The sequence below is a fragment of the Puntigrus tetrazona genome, chromosome 16 (genome assembly GCF_018831695.1).
Source record: "Puntigrus tetrazona isolate hp1 chromosome 16, ASM1883169v1, whole genome shotgun sequence".
Lineage (NCBI taxonomy): Eukaryota > Metazoa > Chordata > Actinopteri > Cypriniformes > Cyprinidae > Puntigrus > Puntigrus tetrazona.
The window spans coordinates 10,996,458-11,020,001 of record NC_056714.1 but is presented as its reverse complement, the minus strand read 5'-3'; the positions used below and the strand labels follow the sequence as shown (position 1 = coordinate 11,020,001).

General features: G+C 36.8%; 1 pseudogene; it reads left to right on the top strand.

Moving 5' to 3' along the window:
- The window catches only part of LOC122360816, an 81,491-nt pseudogene that overhangs the window by 40,596 nt on the left and 17,351 nt on the right, over positions 1-23,544 (top strand).

The window sequence follows — 23,544 nt, the reverse complement described above, 5'->3', positions numbered from 1 at the left end:
TTAGAACACACGCTAAAATAGCCGAGCTACATGTGTTCCCAAGGTTACAACGTATGTCCCCCTAATAACTCAACCTTTATTTCACTACAAATAAGTCAGATTTCCCGAGGCGCCGTAATGAAAATAAACAAAGGGAGTATGTCACCCTGCCCTCTGACAAATTACGGAGCTCATTCTGTGTGGTAATGACACACAAATAAATGGGATCTGCGAGACACGAGATGCATTGCTTCATATTAGAGAGACAGATGGGTTTGTCAAAGAGGGGGGAAAAAAGGCAGCTCTGCATCCTGGAATGTGACACCTGCCAGAGAGCATTGGCTGCACTCACTTGTTGTGGATTTCACCCGTCACACTGAAACTAACAGAGCAGCATTGAGGAGGTGTTGCATTAACATGACCGCACCTCAGGGGAAAACACTGCACTTCTGCAGAGCTGAAGGTGGAAAGACGGATAAGTTGGATAGATAAACAGTTTATTTCGAATACATTCATTGAAAGAGACATGGAAAATATTCCAAGATATATGCTATTCTTTTGGTTCTTGTCCTGACTACGCTTAATCTTAAACTGATGTCTTATTAATCTTAATAATAATAATAGTCACATTTTATTTTAAGGTCCAAATCTTGCCTTTAACAAACCAATAACTACAACTTTTTCATCGGTAAACTTAATTTGCTGCTTGGTAATACTTAGGTAGTTGTTTAGGTATTGTATAAGATTATGGATGTAAAATATGGTCATGAAAATGCTTTATGTCTTAATGCTTTAGTAGTACTAATAATATAAACAGCCAATATTTTAAAAGTAACTGTACATAAATGAGACTGTACAACAAGGCGTTATTTGTTAACATTGGTTAATGTATTAATTAACATGAAAGAATGAAACAATGAACACTACATTTATTACACTATTTATTTGTTAATATTAAGCAATAAAAATACAGTCGTTCATTGTTAGTTTATTTTAGCTCACAGCGTATTAACTAATGTTAACAAACACAAATTTTAATAACACTTCAGTAAATGCTGAAATGAACATGAACTAAGATTACTAAATTCTGTACATTTATTGTTCATTCAGTTCATGTTAACTAATGTAAAGTGTAATGTAATGTAATGTAAAGAGCAAGGCTAATAAGCAACTAGTTAATCCTTATACTAAAGTGTAACCATAATAATAAAAATAATAATAATAGTGATTGATTTGTGATTATTGTGATTAATAAGTTTTCATTTTGAGGTGGAGTAGCTATTTAATTAAGCCCTTGTCTAACGATCCTAATGCTCTAAGTAGTAATTAAACATCTAAAATTAGCTTCATTTGAATGTTTTCTAAGATGAGTCCCTTTTTTCCACTCGATGATGCAGTATTTGCTTTCCTTATATTTTTATATATATATATATATATATATATATATATATATATATATATATATATATATATATATATATATTTTTTTATTTTTATTTTTTTATTTTTATTTTTTTTCTTATTTATCAGAACAAATATAAAAATTGGTAAATTGTTATTATTAATGTAGTAATTATTATTAAGAAAAGAGCTGGAGAAAAACCTGCAAACACAGCTTATTTCAAACTCAGTCATTTTTCATGATACCTACAAGAAACATGGGCCTACAAGAAAGAGGAAAAAAGATAGGGCATTGTGGGTAGCCACAGGAAAGACAGTTAGAGAATAAGTACCAGGAAGAATAAAAAGCTTTACAAATGACTAAATATGTTTAATTAACACTATGTTCCAATGTGTCTTTCTCACCCTCCCTGAATAAATAAATGGGGTTGAGAATAATTGGCTATCATTTAAACCGCAGGGTGCACCTCTTGGGGTTTTTTAAGCTGTCATGAAGTCTTAAAAAGGTTTTTGGTCAGCTGGGTTTGGTGAAGGTTGTTATTTCATTAATCATGCTGTTAAGTACATAAAGAGAATTGACTGCACAGGAGAAGAGCACTCGAGGTCCTGGGGAGAGATGGCCCTGCTCAAGAATATTAATGAAACGAACAAGCTCTCAGTTATACTGAGGATCTCAGGGTTTAGTTGAGAAACTGATGAGGCGAGACAGTTGTGTCGATGTGGAAGACAGAGGCAATAACAAACGGAGTTTAGTGCAAGTTATTATCTAAGATTCTGAAACGAGAGCAGAACAGCAAGATGAGTCATACGCCAGTGTTTTTATTTCATGGTAATTTCTGTGAGAAAGACCGAGAGAGAGGCTACCAAACTTAAGTGAAATATATTGCCTTGTTCCAGTCGTGCACTAATCCATTTGTAGTTCTTCTAAGAGCTTTTTGTCTGCTGACAGACTGTATAGTCTAATATAACAGCATTGTCAGTGAGGCAGTATCAGGCACAATTGAAAATCTAAAATTAAAAATGCAATTTAAAAACTGGAAATAACGTCTGTTTATTTTAATATTCAGAACTAAAAGCAACAGTATGGTCTAAACAGAACAGGAAATGTTACATGATATTACTAAGTTAAGTTTATTCTCAAATTAGCAAATTTGTGATGCTGGTTATGTCAAAAAAAAAACATTAATGACCACATGATACTCCTTAGAAAATTCTCAAATCATACTGGGATAACAAATACTTTTCACTTCCATGCCAGCTTGAGTGCTATTGTAAGTAAACAAGCACACTAAAATCACATTCAACCAATTATTTTATTTTTAAAGAAAAGAGAGTATTAAATCGACAAAAACACATTTTATGCATAGTAGTTATAGATTTTTAAGATGCACTATATGCTTAGTTATAGACCTTATGTAAACAAAAATTGTATGATTGTATGAATTTATGAATGAATCGCTCATTTTAAAATCTTTTCTGTCTACTCACATTTGTTATGACATTCGCTTAGACCACACTCTTATTAACTAAATCCATTTCACCTGTTTATTACTCTTTAACGGTAATTTTATATAGCTGCTGTAAAAACCAAAGATCAAACACAAAGTTTCAAAGTTTCTCTGACACAAAACGTCTAAACAAGCTTGCATTTTGCCATTATATCTAAACTGTGTCACAATGGAGGGTCAATTACAAAAACACTGTATTTAAGAAAAAAATAGTTATCAGTTTGAGTAAATGCTTATCAATGCTTCAAGGATCCCAACTCTAATGTGCCCCAAATGCTTGACAGGGTTAGGACTGAATTTATTTAAGGTGATTTGTTCATTTCAATAAAAAATGGAGTATGATCACTTGAAAGGAATTATTCACTAAATAATAAAAAATCTGAGACCCTTCAGTCTATTCAGCCTCCTGTCATTCCAAATCCATAATACATTCTTTCTTCTGTGGAGCGTAAAAAGAGGTGTTTTGAAGATTTTTTCAGACTGCATTGCTATACAGCAACCAATGTAGCATAAAATCCATGAAATCATATGACTCATGAGCTGCGTTCCAAGTTTAATATGATAGATATGTGTGAAAACAAACAATCTTTGAAATAAATCTCATTAGTTTATTGGTATACAGTTTCGCACACAGATATGGCGAAACACAATCAGTTGCTATTTCTGCATCAAACTAGAAAATACGCAGCGCACAACTTTCATTGTTTGTAAAAGATCACTGTCTTGTAAAATATCTTCTTTTGTGAGCCATGGCAGGAAGTCACACAGGTTTGGAAAGACACGAGTATGAATAAATGATAACAGACTTTGTATTTTTGAGTGAAGTATTCCTTAAGTGATTCAGAGAGTGACAAAGAACATTTAAACGTCTTTTCCCCTCCCTTGAAAGAATAATTTTATCCCCTCGGGTGTGCCATTTTGTCTAGATTGTACATTTGTCGTAAATTCCCAGAGTAACCAGGGCTATAGGTTTAAACTAATGAGCTGTGAAATATTCTCTTTGCCACAGGTGTCCAATCTGTTTGCTCGAGATGAGATCGACGAGATTATCAGTGACCTTATTCCAGTCATGAAGCGAGAGTTTCCACGGCGACCGCCCACAAATGAAAACCTACATGAGTATTTTATGAGCAGAGTGAGGCAGAACCTTCACGTGGTTCTGTGCTTCTCTCCAGTTGGCGAGAGGTTCCGTAATCGAGCTTTGAAGTTTCCTGCTCTCATTTCAGGGTGCACCATGGACTGGTTTAGCCGCTGGCCCAAAGATGCTCTGATCGCAGGTCAGTAATTTGATATGACAGACCCATGAAGGATCAGTATAACCCAGGGGGAGCCTGAAAATATGGTGATTCTGATGCCCTAATATATTAAAAATATATGTCATGTCTAAGAGGGGATGCAGCACATTTTTGAGCGAGTGCATTATATGTGTGCTGGATCAAACTAAATCTAGAATGGAGCAGATGGGTTTAATATAGTGGTAATATTATACTGCTGTTTCAAATGGTTTTGGCCCCATTTGACCCCACTTGCTTTATGGGTACTCACAGACAGATTTATAACTGTAAGATTTATAAAGATTTATAAATCTCGTTTGCAGCAGACAGGAAGAAAAAAAAGGCATTTTATTTACAGGGGCAAAAGTCTGTTTCAAACCATTAGAAGCTTTAAAAAATGGAGCATTTATTTTCAAAATAATGACATTTTTGTGATTTGTATGCTGCTTGTGGAATAAAAAGCTCTTCAAATAATGTATAACCACCCTAATCCCAGACCAAATTTACCTGTAAAAATCAACACTCTAACCAAGGTCTTATAAATTCTAATTGTCTATTCTGAAAATAGTCTTCATGATTTATTTTCAGAGTAAATGTTTTTGTCCGTACAATTCAGTGTAGAAAACAAGCAATTCAGGGACGCCACAAAATGTTCCACAAACAATTTAAATCAATCACATTTAAGAGAACATCTTTTCTGCTCTATTAGAACTGGAGGGTTAATGTAGCTGAGAATGAAACAATAATTTAAACATTGAAAGACAATCAAGAAAGTCATCACAGCAATCAACCATAGCAAAATGAATACGGTTGTAGCTATTGCTAGATGAACAGATACATATTGCGCAAGTAAATAAGAACAATATTTTTGTTTGTTTGTTTTTTCTCAGTTTCAGAGCACTTCCTGTCTATGTATGACATAGACTGCACTCCTGAAGTCAAGGCGGAAGTGGTTCAGTGTATGGGCTCTTTTCAGGATGGGGTGGCAGAAAAATGTGCAGATTATTTTCAGAGGTACCGGCGTTCCACACATGTCACACCGAAATCCTACTTGTCCTTCATCCACGACTACAAGACCATCTACAAAGAAAAGCACTCAGAGGTTCAGACTCTTGCAGACAGGTCAGTATAATCAGAAATAGAATATATATATATATATATATATATATATATATATATATATATATATATATATATATATATATATATATATATATATATACAGATACAGAATAGGCCTAAAGGGTTTATTTGCAAAAACTGATAACTAATTTTGATTTTTCAATGTGCATTCAAAGTAATGTAAATCAAACTGCAGTTAGTTTTTTTATTAAATAATAATAACTTAAACCAATGGTTTTGACAGTTTTACCAAATATTTACATAGTAACATTTTTCTAGCAAAAGGAGATAACTCCAATAGTCATTTTTTTGTTTAAAAGCAGATAAATCCTCATTGTATGCTTTAGAGTTTAAAAACAACAACAACAACAACAAAATCACTTGTTTAATCTTTGTATTCTCTTCAGATGACAACGTAAATGCCTGACAAAGGTTGTGATCATAGATTGTATGGAAGTGATTACACGCAATACACAGAGCTTTTATTTTACTATTGTAATGTGTTAAAATTGACTTGTGGACTGCTTCTGGAGTAAAACATGAACTTGTGATGCTTTCAAAGTGGCATTTTTGAGAAAACGTGTTTAGGGTTCATGCACTATATGTGAAGGATAATGCATAGCAATCAGCTCTTTTTAAGTGGTGTTTATTGGTTTTTGCAAATTAACTCTTCATATATTGTGTCTTTATAACATCATATCATGTAGGGGGTGAATTCAGTACAGATTTATTAAAATATGACATGCCACTTTTGTCATTGGATTTTTGCAAGACAATATACAAACTCATTATAACCAGGTGCTAAACCTTGTGTTGAAATAGCACTGCACCTATTTAAATAAAGACATTGTCAATCCTTTTAGACCAAACATGCCAACTTTCTATGTAAATTAAACTACAGATTTCACTTTATGCAAAATCTGATATTGTGCAGAGCATGGACCTTTTTTTGGTTGCGTTTGTATTGTTACCAAATTTGCATAATTCATTTAGTTCATGCAAATAAACAGCACTTTCATCAGGCGTAATTCATTCTTAGTGAATTTCCCCCATGACTTTCTGTAAAAAAAATAATTATGGAGTCTGGAACCATGTGTTGTAGAGTTTAATTTCTAATTGTATTGTTTCGTTAGGATGAACACTGGCCTTCAGAAACTAAAGGAGGCCTCTCAGTCTGTTGCTACCCTCAGCAAAGAACTGGAAGTGAAGGAGAAAGAGCTTCAAATTGCCAATGAGAAGGCTGATATGGTAAATTTGTTTGTAAATAATTGTGAACCTTCCAATATAACATTCAATTACTTCACAAAATGGCCCCTCAGGAGTGTAGCAGCTCCATTGTCCACTTCATTCTGTACACGACAGTGCTTGAGAATGATATGAAAATTATATTTCCAGGCAATATTGCAGTTCTAGGTTTGTTGTGCAGGGGCAGGAGTACATAGGCTTATTACTCCCATATTAGCATTTGTGTCCTGGGGACAAAACCATGGAAAGGATATGTGTCCTTAAAAGAAATAACAGGCTTGTAGTTTTTTTATGACCAACATATTGTGCAGGCCTCCTGCATGACCACGCTCTCAATCTGCTGTATCTGTCCAATGGAAGGGCGTGATGTCCTGGGCAGGTGATGTCAGCGACCAGGATAGCATAAAGGCACAGGCAGCAAAGCTGGCATCAGCTTTCTGTCATTCAGATCGCGCTCTCTGTGTATCTGTTTCAATTTCATGTCCTGTGAGTCTTATTTATTGTTGTCTGTCCCACACAATTAAAGTTTGATATGACATGCTAAAGACTAAGGCAAAAGGGCAAGAGCAAGGGCAAATTACTTTGCAAGCATTGTGCGATCTCTGTGCAAACGTTAATCATCACTGCCAGAGACACACACGCTCTTGCGTGGCTTGCCTCGGAGCAAAGCGCTCAGTGGCTCTCTCTTGAGAGAGCTCCATGTTCGCAGTATGAATATCTCGCTCTGCCCCCAAAAGGCTTTCTTCTCAAGGGAAGGAGTCTTCACCAGTGTTCCCTGCGTTACTAGTCTTGCTGTCACCTTGGTGACAGCAAGTTCCCGCTACATTCACTGGGATCGCAGAGGGATCTGATAGATGGGAATGAGATGACTGATAATCCCTATCTCTTTCTTTTCTGTCAAGAGCCCTCAATCACCCAGTTATGAGGAGTAAGGCAATGCCACGGGTTGAACAGACACTTGCAAGCTCCCTGACAATTAGCGTGGTTCTACCGTCACATCCCAAGGCATTATGTCTTATACTGACAGTTTGGGGCATGAATACTCGGTAGCGGGTCATGCTGGTATGTGTCTGAACAATGCAAGATATGTCACAGGCGTGCTAGACAGACCTGCTGAAAGAGCTGGATTGCATGCCTTCAGTCTGTTCAGCGAACATAACGCTGAGACGATGACTGTCAGCAGATGTATTGGGATGCGCGTGCAAGTGGTGAAATTCCATTGTTCCGCACCGCTTTTTAGCTCCATTAAGCAGCCCTCAACGAGTACCAACTCCGTATTTTTGCACTTCCTCCTGTGGTGGGGCTGTGTTTCTGAGAAGCGCTCTTTTTCTGGATCTCGAATCCAAAGCCAGATTTGCAATCTGTACTTACGGCTAAGAGATCTCAGTCTGAGAAGTCCTGGCAGTTTTTGGCACAGGACTTCTGTGGACTGGCGCTTCTGGTGTAGAGTGGCATTCACCGCAGTCTTCGGTGCCCGTCTCACCCCAGTGCCCTCATCACTGCACCCAACCTTGTCTGCCAAAAAAGATTTGAGGTTGTGGAGCATGCCACCACCGAGGTGGTTCCTCCTCACGAATGGGAGTCCAGGTTCTACAGCCGATACTTCATAGTTCCCAAGATGGAGGGCTGGGGCCCATTTTAGGTCTCAGGTAACTGAACCGCTCAGTCAGACAGCTGATGTTCAGTTCAAGATGCTCACACTGAAAACAAGTTGTGTCACAAATCAGGTACGAGGACTAGTTTGTCACGATAGATCTAAAAGATGTGTATTTCCATGTATCCATCCATCCTTCTTACAGGAGGTTCCTGAGGTTTGCTTTTGGGGGCAAAGCGTAGCAATATCAGGGTTCTTCCCTTCAGGCTAGCACTTTCGCCCCAGGGACTGGACACTGTGGTACAGATCTGGCTGTCTGTATGCTTTTCCCCCGATTACTCTGCTTCCTGGAGTTTTTATGAGAGTGCGCCAAGACATGTTTGCTTACTATTAGTAGCCCTGTTCTGGCCGTTCATAACTTTTGGTCTCCCAGCTGAGGTGGTAGAGACTTTGCTTCAACCCAGAACTCCCTCAATGAGGAACGTGTATGCCCTAAAGTGGAAATTCTTCACTTCATGGAGCAGAGTTTGCCAGCAAAGTATGTTCCTAGCTTCCCGCCTTTAATACCACAGCCCATCATGCTGTGTTTAGGAGTTCCTGATGAGAGTGTCCTGATACGGTGTTTGCCTACTATTAGTATCCCCGTTCTGGCTGGGTCAAGTATGGTTCATGGACCTGATTTCCCCCCTAGACTGCTCAGTCAGGAGGGATCTCCTCTCACAAGCAGGGGGCACCATTCTGCACCCCTACCTGGAGTTACAGAAACTGTGGGTGTGGCTCCTGAGGCGGCACAGCTTATAGCTTTTGGTCTCCCAGCTGAGATGGTAGAGACCTTGCCCCAACCCAGAACTCCCTCAACGAGCCCATAGCAGAGATTTCTGATCACCTCCATCTCGCTATTAAGACCGTGTTCTTACTTGCAATCACTTGTCTGAAGAGAGTAGGAGACCTTCAGGCCTTTTCAGTGGCCCATCCTATCTAGACTTTGCGACTGGTCTGGGCAAAAGCTTTGAGTGGGTTGTAAAAGCGAAGATCCCTGCTACTTCTGCACCACGCCCCATCATGCTACAGGAGTGTTAGTCAGCCTGCTTTAGACAATCTCAACTTGCTATGAGTCCTCTGGTCTTCAATTCGCCGATGGGAGGCAAGGCTCACTCCACAAGGAGTATGGTGGCCTCAAAGGTATTGGACATATTGGACATCTGCAACGCTGCAGGTTGGTCCACCCCCTCTACTGTCGTCCATTTCTGCGGATAGGACATTGATATGACCCCAGGGGTTTCAGTCCTCTCGTTTTAGTGGTTTATGTTGAGAAATTGACACAGGGCAGGGACTACAAACTGTGGCGGCGTGGGCACCTCATTCTCACAGTGTTCTGGATGCAGTTGCCAATAAGGAACGTCTAGAGGTTATAAATTTACCCCTGGTTCCTTGAGGGAACTGTGTCCTGTTGCTTTTCTGGTTGCTGACATCACCTACCCAGGAAGTCATGCCATTCCATTGGACAGATTTTACAGTAGATTCAGAGCTTGGTCATGCAGCATAGCATAGCATGCAGCATAGCATAGCATAGCATTCCCATAGCATTCTGGATGCAATGTCTCATTCCCTCAAGGAACCATGGTTTTATTCATAATATTTGTTCCGACTGACAGGCCACAAGTTTAAACTAAATCAGCTCCACTCCAGGAGGACCATTCCTAATCAAACACAGGTCTGAAATTGCCCATCTTTGCACTAGATTATGTTTTTTCCCACAGACTTTTTAAACTGACAGCTATTTTCACATGCCAGGTCACTTTACTGTTGGTTGTTTGTAGGTGTTCATTCTGTTGGATGTCAGGGTTCCAGAAAGATGAGGATGCAATTGCAGGGTAAAATAATATTTATTTGACATGGAGAAACAAGGGCTAGGCAAGATCAAGTCCACACAGCCATTAAAGAGAGAACAGTCTGCAAAGGAAGATAGGGATGACGTTTGATGAGACAGAGGAGCAGCTGGCAATGGAGGCAGGTGAGGCAGGGAGAAGGAGAGAGGTAGCTGGGAAAAGTGAAGAAAAAAGATATATATAACTAAAAGGAAAAAGAAAGACTAAACTGAAACTGAAGGGGAACAATTATGGAGAAAGATTTAACACAGAAACATGACAAAGGAAAATGTATAAATCTGAAAGTTGAAGAAAAAGAAAAATGAAATCAAAATGAATCTGGATATGCAAGAGGGAGCTCTATGACAAACACTGGATCAAAACAATGATCCATAGCAATGATTAAAACAGATAAAAAGTGATCAGATGAGGGATTATAATGACAAGTAACAAGACAGAGAGACTGCTGGACAATGGACTAAACCACAACAGAACACCATGCACCAAAACCCAAGAGACGTACACCTTAAACACAACTAGACATAGACCTATCAAGCCAAGATTCTGACACTGGATGCATAGTGGTTAGTGGCCATAGCTTTTGGATATCTGATTACAAATTAAATGTATTGCTGGTTAAAGTAAGATCATATTTTATTTTGACAGTAAATCAGTTTACTGTTTATTAATTTATTTGTAATGCAAAAATGTACATTCTTCAGGTAAAAGCATTTATATGCCAACTCATTCATTTAGAATAATTAATTTTTTAAAAAAATCTTAGCAGTTAACGCAGCTGCTGAATCTGGAGGCAATAGGCTTTGCCAAAGCAGGGGGTTTCTAAGCATGGTGAATTTGAACCCTTTTTAATTTAAAACACTGCCTTTAAAAACATGGCTCTCAACAAGATCTTGAGGCACTTTTTTTTTTTAACAATCAATGACCCTAGTTATTGGCATGTTTCTGGAAGCCTTACAGAAATCAATCAGATCTGAGTCACAAATTATTGGAGTAACTTGTCATAACTGATACAATCACAGTCTCACCAATGGCAAATACTGCCGTTGATGATATTTAAGAGAAAGAGGACCTTTAATAGAAGATCTTCTGACAGGCCCAGAAGATAGTTTTCCATAGTGATTTTCAGTTACTATCTCCTGGTAGATTTATTCAGGTGTTCTCAAGAGAACACTAAACCAGTAATGTGCAGTTGCTTACACTACAAGCAATATTCAATAGGGGCCCAAGGGGCTGTGCAATATATTAACAATTATCTACAGTGAATTTATTATATTAATGCATAGGCTTCATTTTGTAAAAAAATGTTTTGTTTTTATAACGTTTAAAAATGAAATATCATAACTAGACCTTCCACTGAAAACAGTGATGTAGCAAATTCCGAGTATTGCATAGGTGGGTGTGTTTTCACCAAGTACGAGATGTTCTTGGATCAGCATTCTTGTTGATCCTGGAACAACATTCCAATCAAACAATCAGATTTGGTCAATAGTACATTACAGTCTGATGTATATCATAATACAGATGAAAATATCTGTGGTTATTTCTGTTTCATCAAGACCTGGCTTCGTTATGCTATTTGTACTACATTCTGTTCTGTTCTGTTCACATTGAATTTCGTCATGCTGTATAAAGCTTGAAAGTATCCATTTGATGAAAGGACTGCCTCCCAGTCACAAGCTAACTAAAGATCAATACTGTTCTCTAAAACATTAGGATGACAAATTAACAGCCCCAGACTCAGAATTGGTGCATGAAATGCTGCAGGCATTACAACATTGATATTAGTGTTTTCACTTTTTCAACATTTTTGTTTCAGGTGTTGAAGGAGGTGACTGTGAAGGCTCAAGCTGCTGAAAAGGTCAAAGTCGAAGTTCAGAAGGTCAAAGATAAAGCACAGGCCATAGTGGACAGCATCTCTGCAGACAAGGCTATTGCTGAAGAGAAGTTAGAGGCAGCAAGGCCTGCTCTGGAAGAGGCTGAGGCCGCACTGCAGGTCAGGAACAATATGAAACGATTACATGGCAGCATTGGAGAGGAGAGAAGGAGAGGAGTGTGATGTTCGTGGGGCATTGTGGTGCCTGCAGCTTCCGTGTAATTACATGCTGCCTGTGAGGGTGTAAAAATAGACTGTGTGATGGCAGGGTTGCTGTAGGGGGTATCGTAGCGGGCAGGGGTCTGACAGCAGCTACCTCTAACCAACCCCGCACACCCACTCGATCACATAACCACCCAAACACATGCCCCACCTCTTCCCTCCACCACCTGCCCACTTGGTTCTCCCATTAATGTATCCATAATGCATCCCGTCATTCCTGGGACGTTTTTCCTGTTTTTATTTTTTCTATACACATTCCAGTATGTCTGCTTCAGATGAGGCAAATTTAAAATTTAGCTACATGCGTTTATTCTAGATTATACAGTAACTTATGAATGTAATATGTTAATATATACTATATTTATTTGCCATAAAATTCTTACAAGATATAGTAGTATTATTAATAATTTACAGATAGTGGATACAGTCAAATACAGAATGGCTATGGCAGAATTATGACTGTTTGCATTAGTTCCCTTTCAAGGGAACTCAACAATTTGTCAGGTTGAACTCAACAATTTAGTCAGGTTGTTGAATGCGCTTTTAATGCAATAACATTAGTGACCCATTATGCGTGATAAATATGGATAAATGCTGCTATTTTAGCATGCTAATAATTACCTAAACTCTAAAAAAAGGCTGAGTTAAAATATATAGGAGGCCGAACTTGGATTAGAAGGTTTAGGCCAACCGATCAGTGATGGAACAGTAAATAGAAACAATTGAACAAAACACACAACAGGCTGCAACCTGCAGTTATTTTGACCCAGCTGGTTGGAAGTTAAAAGTTTTGCAGATCATGCTAGGTTGTGGCTTACAGTTTTTTGAGCCAACTATTTATCAAAAATTATTTAAAATGATCTGGAAATTAAAAATCACACACAGAATAGGCAACAGAATATTTAAAAGATACATTTATTCATTATTAAGCAAGAACTCCCATGGACAATTGAATTTATTTGAATGAATACAGCATAGTTTACAATATTAGACATTTAAACTGAGATTAGAGAACATATTTAAACACCAAATGCAATTACAGTAAATTCAGTGTTATAATGAATGAAATGAGTTTATATTACACAAGTCAAAAGGCATTTCCATCATGTAAAACTATAGCTGCATTTAGCTAATGTTGAATTGAAATTGTTGATTGTCAAATTAAATGATCTGTCACAGCTTTTTTTATCCTTCACATTCTTATGTGATTGTGAAGCTCTTTAAAAGCAACCAAACAGAGTGCAGCCCTGCTCTCAACTGCCCACTCTCATCCTTACTTATCCTTACAGAAAAAAATAGTAAAAGTACTTTGAGAGGATCCAGCATGGAAAGGCAGCAGACAAAAAAGAATGGATCGCCTCTTGCGGCTCAAACAATACCATGCTCTGCAATTACCCTTTCCTCATGGTCCACTAGCAAAGTATGCAAATGCACCTTATCTACACCATCACCTTAAATCTAAAGAAACTGGAGGGGGCAAACGAGAAAGCCCCTTTTTTCTTTGTCCACTGTCACTGTTTTTGCTGTGCATCACCTTAACACAAGGCACTGAAAGACTTTTAACACCAACTCACCAAGGGAGTTTGCTGCTCATATAAGCAGATTCCATAAGAAAGTGAGCCAACATATTCTTGTCTAGCTGCTACCCCCAGACTTAAGGACTGAAGGGGATAAATGAGAGAGTGGGTTGCAAATAGCATCCCTATGGTTGCTTATACTTAATTTAGTTCTAGCAAGGAATTTGCTGACACCTTCCTGCAATTACTTCCAAACTAATGTGCTTGAGGGATTGACAGAAAATGAAGAGAAAATCTTTAGAGGATCTGGATTACTTTTTTTTATTCAATCCATTGAGGTCGGAGATGAGAACTTTAACACATTGGAAAGTACAGTAAAAAATCCTTGTTGTGATTCTAATGAAAAAAACACAAAATGAACAAAAGACCCTTTAAGACGTTTTTTTTTCCATTCCATGTTAAGGGGTGAAAAGAAGTTATAAATATGTAATATGAATATGTAAATATATGCTTACATTTTTTTCTCAGTAACAAAATGAACACAACGAAAATGACATAAGTGAGAAAACAGGTGTTAGGAAAGCAACTGATTACAGCAATATGCATATGTTTGCACAAGCTCTCCAATCGACACTTGACTCCTGTCAAGTAAAGTCACACTGTAGCTCTATGTAGCTCTTTATATGCTATAATATATAGTTCTAAAGTGTTAAACATAAACAGACTAGAGAAGATTTTTATTGTAAAAGTCAGAGCTACAGAGCACACCTGCCTGTACTTGCCATAGCACATTTGCTAATATGTTTGAAATGGTTGAAATGTTATTAGGGTATGACAGGTAATCACAACCCCCACCCCCACCCCAACCTAATTTTTGGCACCAGCCATTCACACCTTATGTTTTGAAAAAGGCTCAAAAACAAAGAGAAAATCTTATATCTTATAAATCTTAGTTTAATTATATATATATATATATATATATATATATATATATATATATATATATATATATATATATACTTTCCACTAAAATATTAATATTCATAATAATTAGCATTTTCATAATTTTCTTTATCAGATTTATTTGCCCGATATTACCTGCTCACCCCTTAATATTAAACATAATGCATGTCATCATTGTTTCCCATAAAGCATAATACATGCATCGGTGGCTGCACCATCCAGAGGCTGCATTTGAAGGCTGCATATGTCACTGAAAAATGTTGTGGTTACCTTAAATTGCCTTAAAAAACCTTTTTCTTAAAATCCTCCTCAGTGTTTATGTGACACCTGAGATAACTTTCTGGTGTTTCTATAGGTTGTTTTTACAAATCCCTTAAAATACGACCCGTCAGAGCGCATACTGCATTTGCGCCCCTATCAGCAGCAGAACATTTACATATTAATGTTTTATCTGCTTCACGATTCAGGGTTCCTGTAGCTCAGTTTGTAGAGTGACTCGTTATAAGATGAGATCTGATCATGTGATCACAGGTTTGAACCTAGAAAATGTATGTGTGTTATAAATCATCATTTTGCAAATTTTTTGTAATGGGTAGGTTTAGGTGTAGGGTTATCTGTGTGTCATTTGTACTATAATTTCTATTACTGTGAGATCAGTGTGAAAAGTCCACACATTACATTTAAACAAAACACGCATTTTGATTGGTAATGACAGTCGGACGTCATTTCATGACAACAGATGTAACATGACATTGTCTTTATATTTACACCCCTGGTAAAGGGTGCTTAACTTAAAAACGTAGGTTGCAATAATATAGATTGCAATAAGGTACTTGCACAAACCTTGCACATTTTTTTGTTGGAGGACAGGATCCTTTCACATCTGTCACCTCTGTTTTCTCGTTCCTATGTCTCGCTTTCAGTGTTTTATCACACCTCTCTTTACCACGTCACTTTTATCTACTCCCACTGACGTTCTTCTTTACTCTCTATATTGCCATATATAACCCATCCTCAGCTATTAACATCATATCATACCTTGCTGCACTATCCCACTCCTTCCCACTGGTCCCCAGGTTTATACATCTTTCTACTTTATTAAGATAAGACAAATCAATCACGTATTAAGCTTACAGTAAGTGTGCTAAACATTTTCAATCATGAACCTTAACAGCTGCCACTCGGATGCATAAGTTTTACAGAGAGTAGCTAGTTGGTATGTCAGAATGTTACCAAGATGTCTAATCCACTGTCACTTTATTTCTCTCTACATTTCTCTTCCTATTTATCTGTGAACAGACCATAAAGCCATCAGATATTGCCACGGTGCGAACACTGGGCAGACCGCCCCACCTCATCATGCGCATTATGGACTGTGTGTTATTGCTCTTCCAGAGGAGAGTGAACACTGTGAAAATGGATCCTGAGAAAAACTGCATCATGCCCTCCTGGCAGGAGTCACTCAAACTCATGACTGCTGGCAACTTCCTGGGCAGTCTACAGGTACACGCCTTAATATTAGCAGATGCCTAGACCATTCTTTGCATTTTTTCCTGTTGCATACAGTGAAGGAAGATAGATAGATAGATAGATAGATAGATAGATAGATAGATAGATAGATAGATAGATAGATAGATAGATAGATATCAAGAGCATATATTTTCAAGAGCATAGTTCCATATATGTTCGATATAATGTACAGCAGTATTGTTTACTCCATCTTTTTTTGTCCTCCAGCAATTCCCCAAAGACACCATCAATGAGGAAGTGGTGGAACTCCTCTCTCCGTACTTTGACATGGCAGACTATAACATTGAAACAGCCAAAAGAGTGTGTGGCAATGTTGCAGGGCTTTGCTCTTGGACCAAAGCGATGGCTGCTTTCTTCTCTATCAATAAAGAAGTGCTCCCTTTGAAGGTCAGATCACTTGATTGTTTTTACATGATGCAACGGATTTCAAAACTGTTAAATTGTCAAATCTATTAGTCTGTGAAATGATATTAATATTTTATTATTCCTTACCTTTTGGTATGATTTTGGGCATAATTATTTTATCACGTTTGTTGCCTGATGCCTGAGATACGTGCTTTTTAAATACAACTTCCACATGAAATCCCAAATATAGATGTTTTTAGTTCATATTTGTTATAGTACAAGTAACAAGTATAAACATTTTTTCTAAATTTACAATTCTGTCGACTTCTGTCCCTGAAATATTTATCTTCTTTTGACCAGTAATAGCAAGTAAGAAATGATGGCCTTTAAATTAATGTTCAGATGTTCAAAAGCATAATTTAAGTATTTATTAAGCATAACTGGCACAAATTCACAAGTCAAATTCAAAATTCTGTGATCATAATGTGATCATAATGTATTAAAGTTTATATATACTTTTTCTTGAAGCATACTTATATATATTACTAAAATATATAAATTAATTAATTAAAAATGTTTGTCTAATTTAGATTGTAATGGGAAAGTTAACAGCCTGATCTCACAGAATTCTGTGTAACGACCAAGGACCCTTTACTTCGAATCTATGGTGGCGTCACAGAATCGCTGAAAATTCTGTGATGGGATCACAGAAGCGATACCAATATAAGTCAGTGACAAGCATCAGCCATGGTCCATACAGAGATAATTTAGATAGATTCAAATATAACTGCATCAGAGTAAATTTTATATAGATGTATACTTTTTTTGTAGCACCCCTACTCTAAACCTACCCACTTCTTAACAATATAAAACACACAGGCAAATATAAATCCAGTCACAGGTATTTATTGCAAAAACTGACCATAAGCAGTATAAAAGCATTACAAACAAAAGTCATGTTGCATTCAAAATCCTTCTAAAGCCATGTAATGTCTTTATGTGAAGAAGAGAGTAAAACATAAAGTTTTAAATCAATAAAAATTATCCCGTTCCCTTAACACGCTAACATCTCATTCAAAAAGATACTCCCATCATGAGACATACAAAAGCCAATGTGAATCTATGTCACACCACCATTTTGAGAAGATTAACCTCTGCTACAAATGCTGATGATTGGAGTTACTTTTGCAGTTCTCAATGCGGCTTGCTGTAACCTGCTGTTTAATCAACATTGTCTTTCTTTTTAATCCTCAGGCTAATCTGGCAGTGCAGGAGAACAGGCTGGCCATAGCTAATGTGGACCTCCAGAAAGCCCAGGCAGAACTAGATGCTAAGCAAGCAGAGCTGGATGTAGTTCAAGCTGAGTATGAGAAGGCTATGATGGAAAAACAGGTAAACAACTGTGTTAGATTATAGCAGGGGTGTTCAATCCAGCTTCTGAAGGGCCACTGTATTGCAGAGTTTGGCCTAAATAAACACACCGTGTCTTTAGAATTACTAGAAACTTCTAGACAGGTGTATTGAGGAAGGCTGACACTAAACTCTGCAGAACATTCGCTCTACAGTAGCAAGATTGGACACATTAGGGTCAAATCTGTACCATCATCATGACACAAATTATATATATATATTTTTAAAAGGGTTTGATTAGTAGCCTTACATTAAACCAGACAAATCACTGACAAAATGTTTGCTATTTATCTAATTTGCCTTAAATTCCAGCAGTAGCCCAAAGACAATTAACCCAGATTTTCCACTTTTCTAATTATTCTGTAAAAAAAATCATCTGCCATTTAGTGCCTGAAGTAAATACCCAATCACTAATTTGCATTTTTGCATAAAATTGTATGTAATGACAAATTTTGTAAACAAACCTAAACCATCTTGCAGATGAATCATTCAGGCTTGTACTAAGTGTGCCTCTACCAAATTAATACAGATCTTATAAATGGTTCGAAGCAAACATCGGTGTTCCCATTCACAATGTATAATGAGCATTGCTCATTGATAATTGTGTGATTAGCACAATTGACTGACTAATCCTTTAGCGTTGATTTACGTCAGGCCTAATCACATGTTCCTAAGAGAACAGATGTTGACTTTACCAATGATCGAAATAAAATATGAATTGACTGGAAAGAAGTGGGCAAATCTGCACTGAAGGTATATATGTATATATTTAGATTTATTTATACTTCATAGAAAATCTCCATATTTCCTGACAGATACCACACCTGTCTATTAAATAATAAGGCAATGTGAATTTTGTTAGGTTGCTTTAAATGGCATTGAAATTCTAATACTCTCAAGCAGTAAATGTGAACAAACACAGCTGCACAGTGCACAGTGACAGAATAATTTTTTTACCTTCTCTCCTTTTTCCTCAGACTTTACTGGAGGATGCAGAAAGGTGTCGACACAAGATGCAAACCGCGTCTAGTTTGATCAGTGGGCTGGCAGGAGAGAAGGAGCGCTGGACACAGCTGAGTAAAGAGTTTGCTGCTCAGACTAAACGACTAGTTGGTATGTGTTTACATGAAACCTTCAGACAATATTATTTTCACACTATTTGGTTGACTTTTTGCAAGTAATCAGTCCCAGATATGCCTTTTAACCAAAAATCAAATTACAGACATTTTGATAATGAAATTTCATATACGTATCACTATTTTTATATAAACTGCAAAGCCAATACTGTATCAGGAGTGCTTATTAGCAGTATTTATATTAGTAGCAGGCACCCAATTAGCTTAGTATTCGATATATATTGTATTATGAAAAGTGATGTCAAATCATAGGATTTAGTGATTAAATCATAGAAGTGATTAAACAATACAATATTCACCTAGTAGATGATAAAACCGGCAAAAGATTCCAACCTGAGCTATATGTAGGAACCAGCATTGTTGTAGGAACTACCCAGAACTCTGTAGAGCATGCCTCCATATTGTACCATCTGTGGTGCTAATATGAATGATACCTTAAATCTTTCGACATTGCTATTTTTATCAGTAATCAACTACTATAGCAACTACCTAGATCACCCTAGCAACAATGTGCTAAAACCATATAAAACCATAAACCATATAGCATATATCATTTGATCCTTTTTTTATCTTAATCTAATTTTACATTTCCCATGCTTAGGTGACGTGCTCCTGGCCACAGCCTTCCTGTCATACTCTGGACCTTTTAATCAAGAATTTCGCAACCTCCTCCTCACTGATTGGCAGAAAGAAATGAAGTCCCGTCTGATTCCTTTTAGGACTAATCTGAATCTCACTGAAATGTTAATTGATGCTCCTACGGTAAGTGAATGGAACCTACAGGGGCTTCCCAATGATGACCTGTCCATCCAGAATGGAATTATTGTTACAAAGGCTGCCAGGTTTCCCCTGCTGATTGACCCCCAAACCCAGGGAAAGATCTGGATCAAGAACAAAGAGTCCAAGAATGAGCTTCAGGTGACCACTTAATAGGAATATGATTTGCACAATGTGGTTCAATACATAATTTGTACATGTTGCAGTGTTGAAGAAGGGATTTTCCATGTTAAGTTACTCATTATTGTACGCAGCCTGTAACTAAAGCAAAGCTATACCAGTCTAAAAAGTAATTAGCTATAATAAAAACTAAAATATAAAATCGTGTTACAGTAAACCACCAGTAAATCATGAAAACATGTTATGTGTTGTTATATGTTAATTCCAAAAGAAGCTTGTTACTGAAATTGATAAAAAGCTACATTGTTTTTAAAATACATTTTATATATTTTCTATATGTAAAGATCCAATCATTGGATGCAATGGTCTATATTCTTGTGATTTATGTTAAAATATAATATGTTTATGCACAGCTTGCACTGAAACTTGGTTTCTTTAAAAGTGTGACCTCATAACAAATCACTTAGACCTCAAGTAATAGACTTCTTCAGTAGCAGACCTTGAGCTCTGTGAGTAATCGGGTATTTTTGTTTTCACAGATCACCTCATTGAATCACAAATACTTCAGAAACCATCTAGAGGACAGTTTATCTCTTGGGCGTCCTCTGCTCATTGAAGATGTTGGGGAAGAACTAGATCCTGCCCTGGACAATGTCCTAGAGAAGAACTTCATCAAGACTGGGTTCACATATAAGGTATTTGTAGCCACTTGCATTTTTAATGGCAAAAAAACCCCAAAAAACTATGACTTTCCTAAATTTGTGGCTTATTAATAGTGAGTATGGTAGTTGCAAATTTAGATATGGGGTATGATTAAGGGATCTAAACTGCTTTCATATAAAATAAGATATTAATAGATACCTATGTAAGTACTAATACATATCCAAAATGCTAGTAATATCCACGATAAGCAACTAGTTAATAGTAAGAATAAAGCAAACACCCCTATATATATACTGATGTCACATGGCCTGTTTTACCAGTGTGTTTACTATGTTTCTGGATCTGGGATAATTTAAAATACAACTTGTATTTCTTTCTATGGATAGTTAGATGGCTCTCTGATTTAATCAAAAATATATTAATTTGTGTTCCGAAGATGAACGAAGGTCTTACGGGTTTGGAACAAAATATTTGGAACAAAATTATATTCCTTGAGGGAAATAGACAGTATTATTAAAAGTAGCATCATTGTCCTCAGCAGTTCCAGTAATTTCGCAAAAGAGAACAAATCCTTAATTTTCATTGAACACATGCTAGGAACTGAACAAGATTGCTTTGTATAATTAGAAAATACTGTGCATTTGGTACAGAATGTCTGCTCCTTCTCATTATTTTTTTTGAAGTTAAATTATATAACAAATTAGTTATGACTGTATTCAACGTTGTTCAACAATGTCTCCATCATTATGCTTCTTGGAAAGATATTCATAATGTACAAAATCATAGACAAGTAGGACACAGCAAGTAATCTGAAAGAGCAGTTGTTTTACATAAGCTTAAAATTAAAATCCTGAAAAAGAATGTACGGATCCTCTGTGCTGTTCCATTTCTTGACGACACCAGCTGCTCGAGCTTGTTTACTGCTAGTGCAGGACACGATTGTGAGTGACAGTCATGATCTTTTAGGCATCTTTCCTTGATCTCATTATCAAATTTCCAGTCGCTCTAAAAATGTGACGCTGTTCACCATCTCACATGGCAGCTGCTTCACACGTTCAAAAAAGAAGTGGAAATAGCAAGAACCGGAAAAAGCTCTGACAGGTTTAACTAGTCGGCTCTATTAATACAAAGGTGCGAACACCTGATCACACATTATATATAGCAGAGTCTGGACGGAAGACATTGATGTTGTTTTATCATTGTCAAACCACTGCATAATAATCAAACCATAGCCCTGTGCATTCTATTTCTGTTAATTGGCACAGAAATAAAATTAGTTACTCCCTGTTGAGATAATGGGCATGATTTTAAACAACTTCACCAACACCTTTTATGTCAGGAAGGTCATTAACACAGCTCTATTTAGTAACTTCTCTCTAAGGCTCTTTTAATATTTAAATCTTTGTTACTCTCAAAAAGCATCTTGGGATATGGAACTCTAGTGTGCACTCTAGTGTGTCATTACTCTTCAAATACTTCATGTTTTTACATTGATGTCAGAGCAGCTCTTCAAAATCCTTTTAAATCTTAAATCTCTGACTCATTCTTGTCATCAGGTGAAAGTAGGTGATAAAGAAGTGGATGTAATGAAGGGTTTCCGTCTTTATGTGACCACCAAGCTGCCCAACCCAGCATACACTCCTGAGATCAGTGCACGGACATCCATTATCGACTTCACCGTTACTATGAGGGGCCTGGAAGATCAGCTACTGGGAAGAGTTATTCTCACTGAGAAGCAGGTATGGTTCCTTTGTGTGTTACAAAATGGACATAATAAAGATCTGAAATGTGTGTTAGGGGGCTATTTTAAACTTTGCTGGACTTTAAAATAGCAATTAGGTGATTCAACCATAAGTCTTTCCTGAAAGGCAGGTAAGTGGCCACTACTAGCCAAAGTAGATTACCACTCACCTCTTGAGCATCATTCAGTCTTCTGCTGAAATGGCCAGTGGGTGTTGTTTTTTTTCTTTTATAAATAGGCTGTTTTTCTTTTTCAAATTTGTAAATCACTTTAGTTAATTGTAGCGTAAATTTAGAGAAAAGCTTGACATGCAGTGTGAAGTCATTCTTTAGAAAAGGCTATTTAAAGCTTTTGGTGGTGCATTCAAAGATATGCTTTTTCACGTATACTTTTGTGTTCCTGATAAATGTCCCTATGCTCCTACATGGAAAAAAAAGAAAATCTCAGATCTTCTATGGCACAGGCAAAGCAAGTGAGATGTAGTAAGTGCTTCTGTCATTTTTAGGGTCACTGGACAAAGAGCGTTAATTTGTACTCTTTGTACACTGAGAGACTACTAACATTTAACATAGTCGTGGAGACTCAAGGGTTTTATCTAACAACTCCTCAGCCCTGCTAAAATGATTCCATGTAAAATACTGTTTTAAAAAGTACTGTAATGCATTTATTTGAACTAAATTTAGCATACTACAAGTATATTCAACCAGAGGTGCACATTACTTGATACATACTATAAAGCAAATCTCAACTGTTTGTTTGTCATATCGACAAATCAACAAATTTATCAAATTTAAACAATATTATTGCCATTTTATATAGAAATAACTCCATATATTATTGCATATAATTATATTTCATACTAAGAGTAGTAAAAATCCATTAACATTTACTGAGATAACCCAACACTTAATGAAACTTTATTTGCCATACTACTTTTGCACAATACACATTTCTTAATATTAGGGCTTTAAATGTCACTTTTGATGAGAATTGAACAATCTGTACAATATATACAATACTGCTAGATTGTCGGAAAAAGTAATGTATTGTTCAGCTCTAATCTGCCAAATAAAGCATTAAGGTTAGGTTATGAGATATTTGTCATGGTGCTGTGTAGGAAGAAACACACAAAGATGAAAGTTCACAATAAACAGTCTTTTACTACTCCACACAGAGATAATCTTGCACAGAAAGGTATCACACACACTTAGATGTACACACACATATGTAGTATA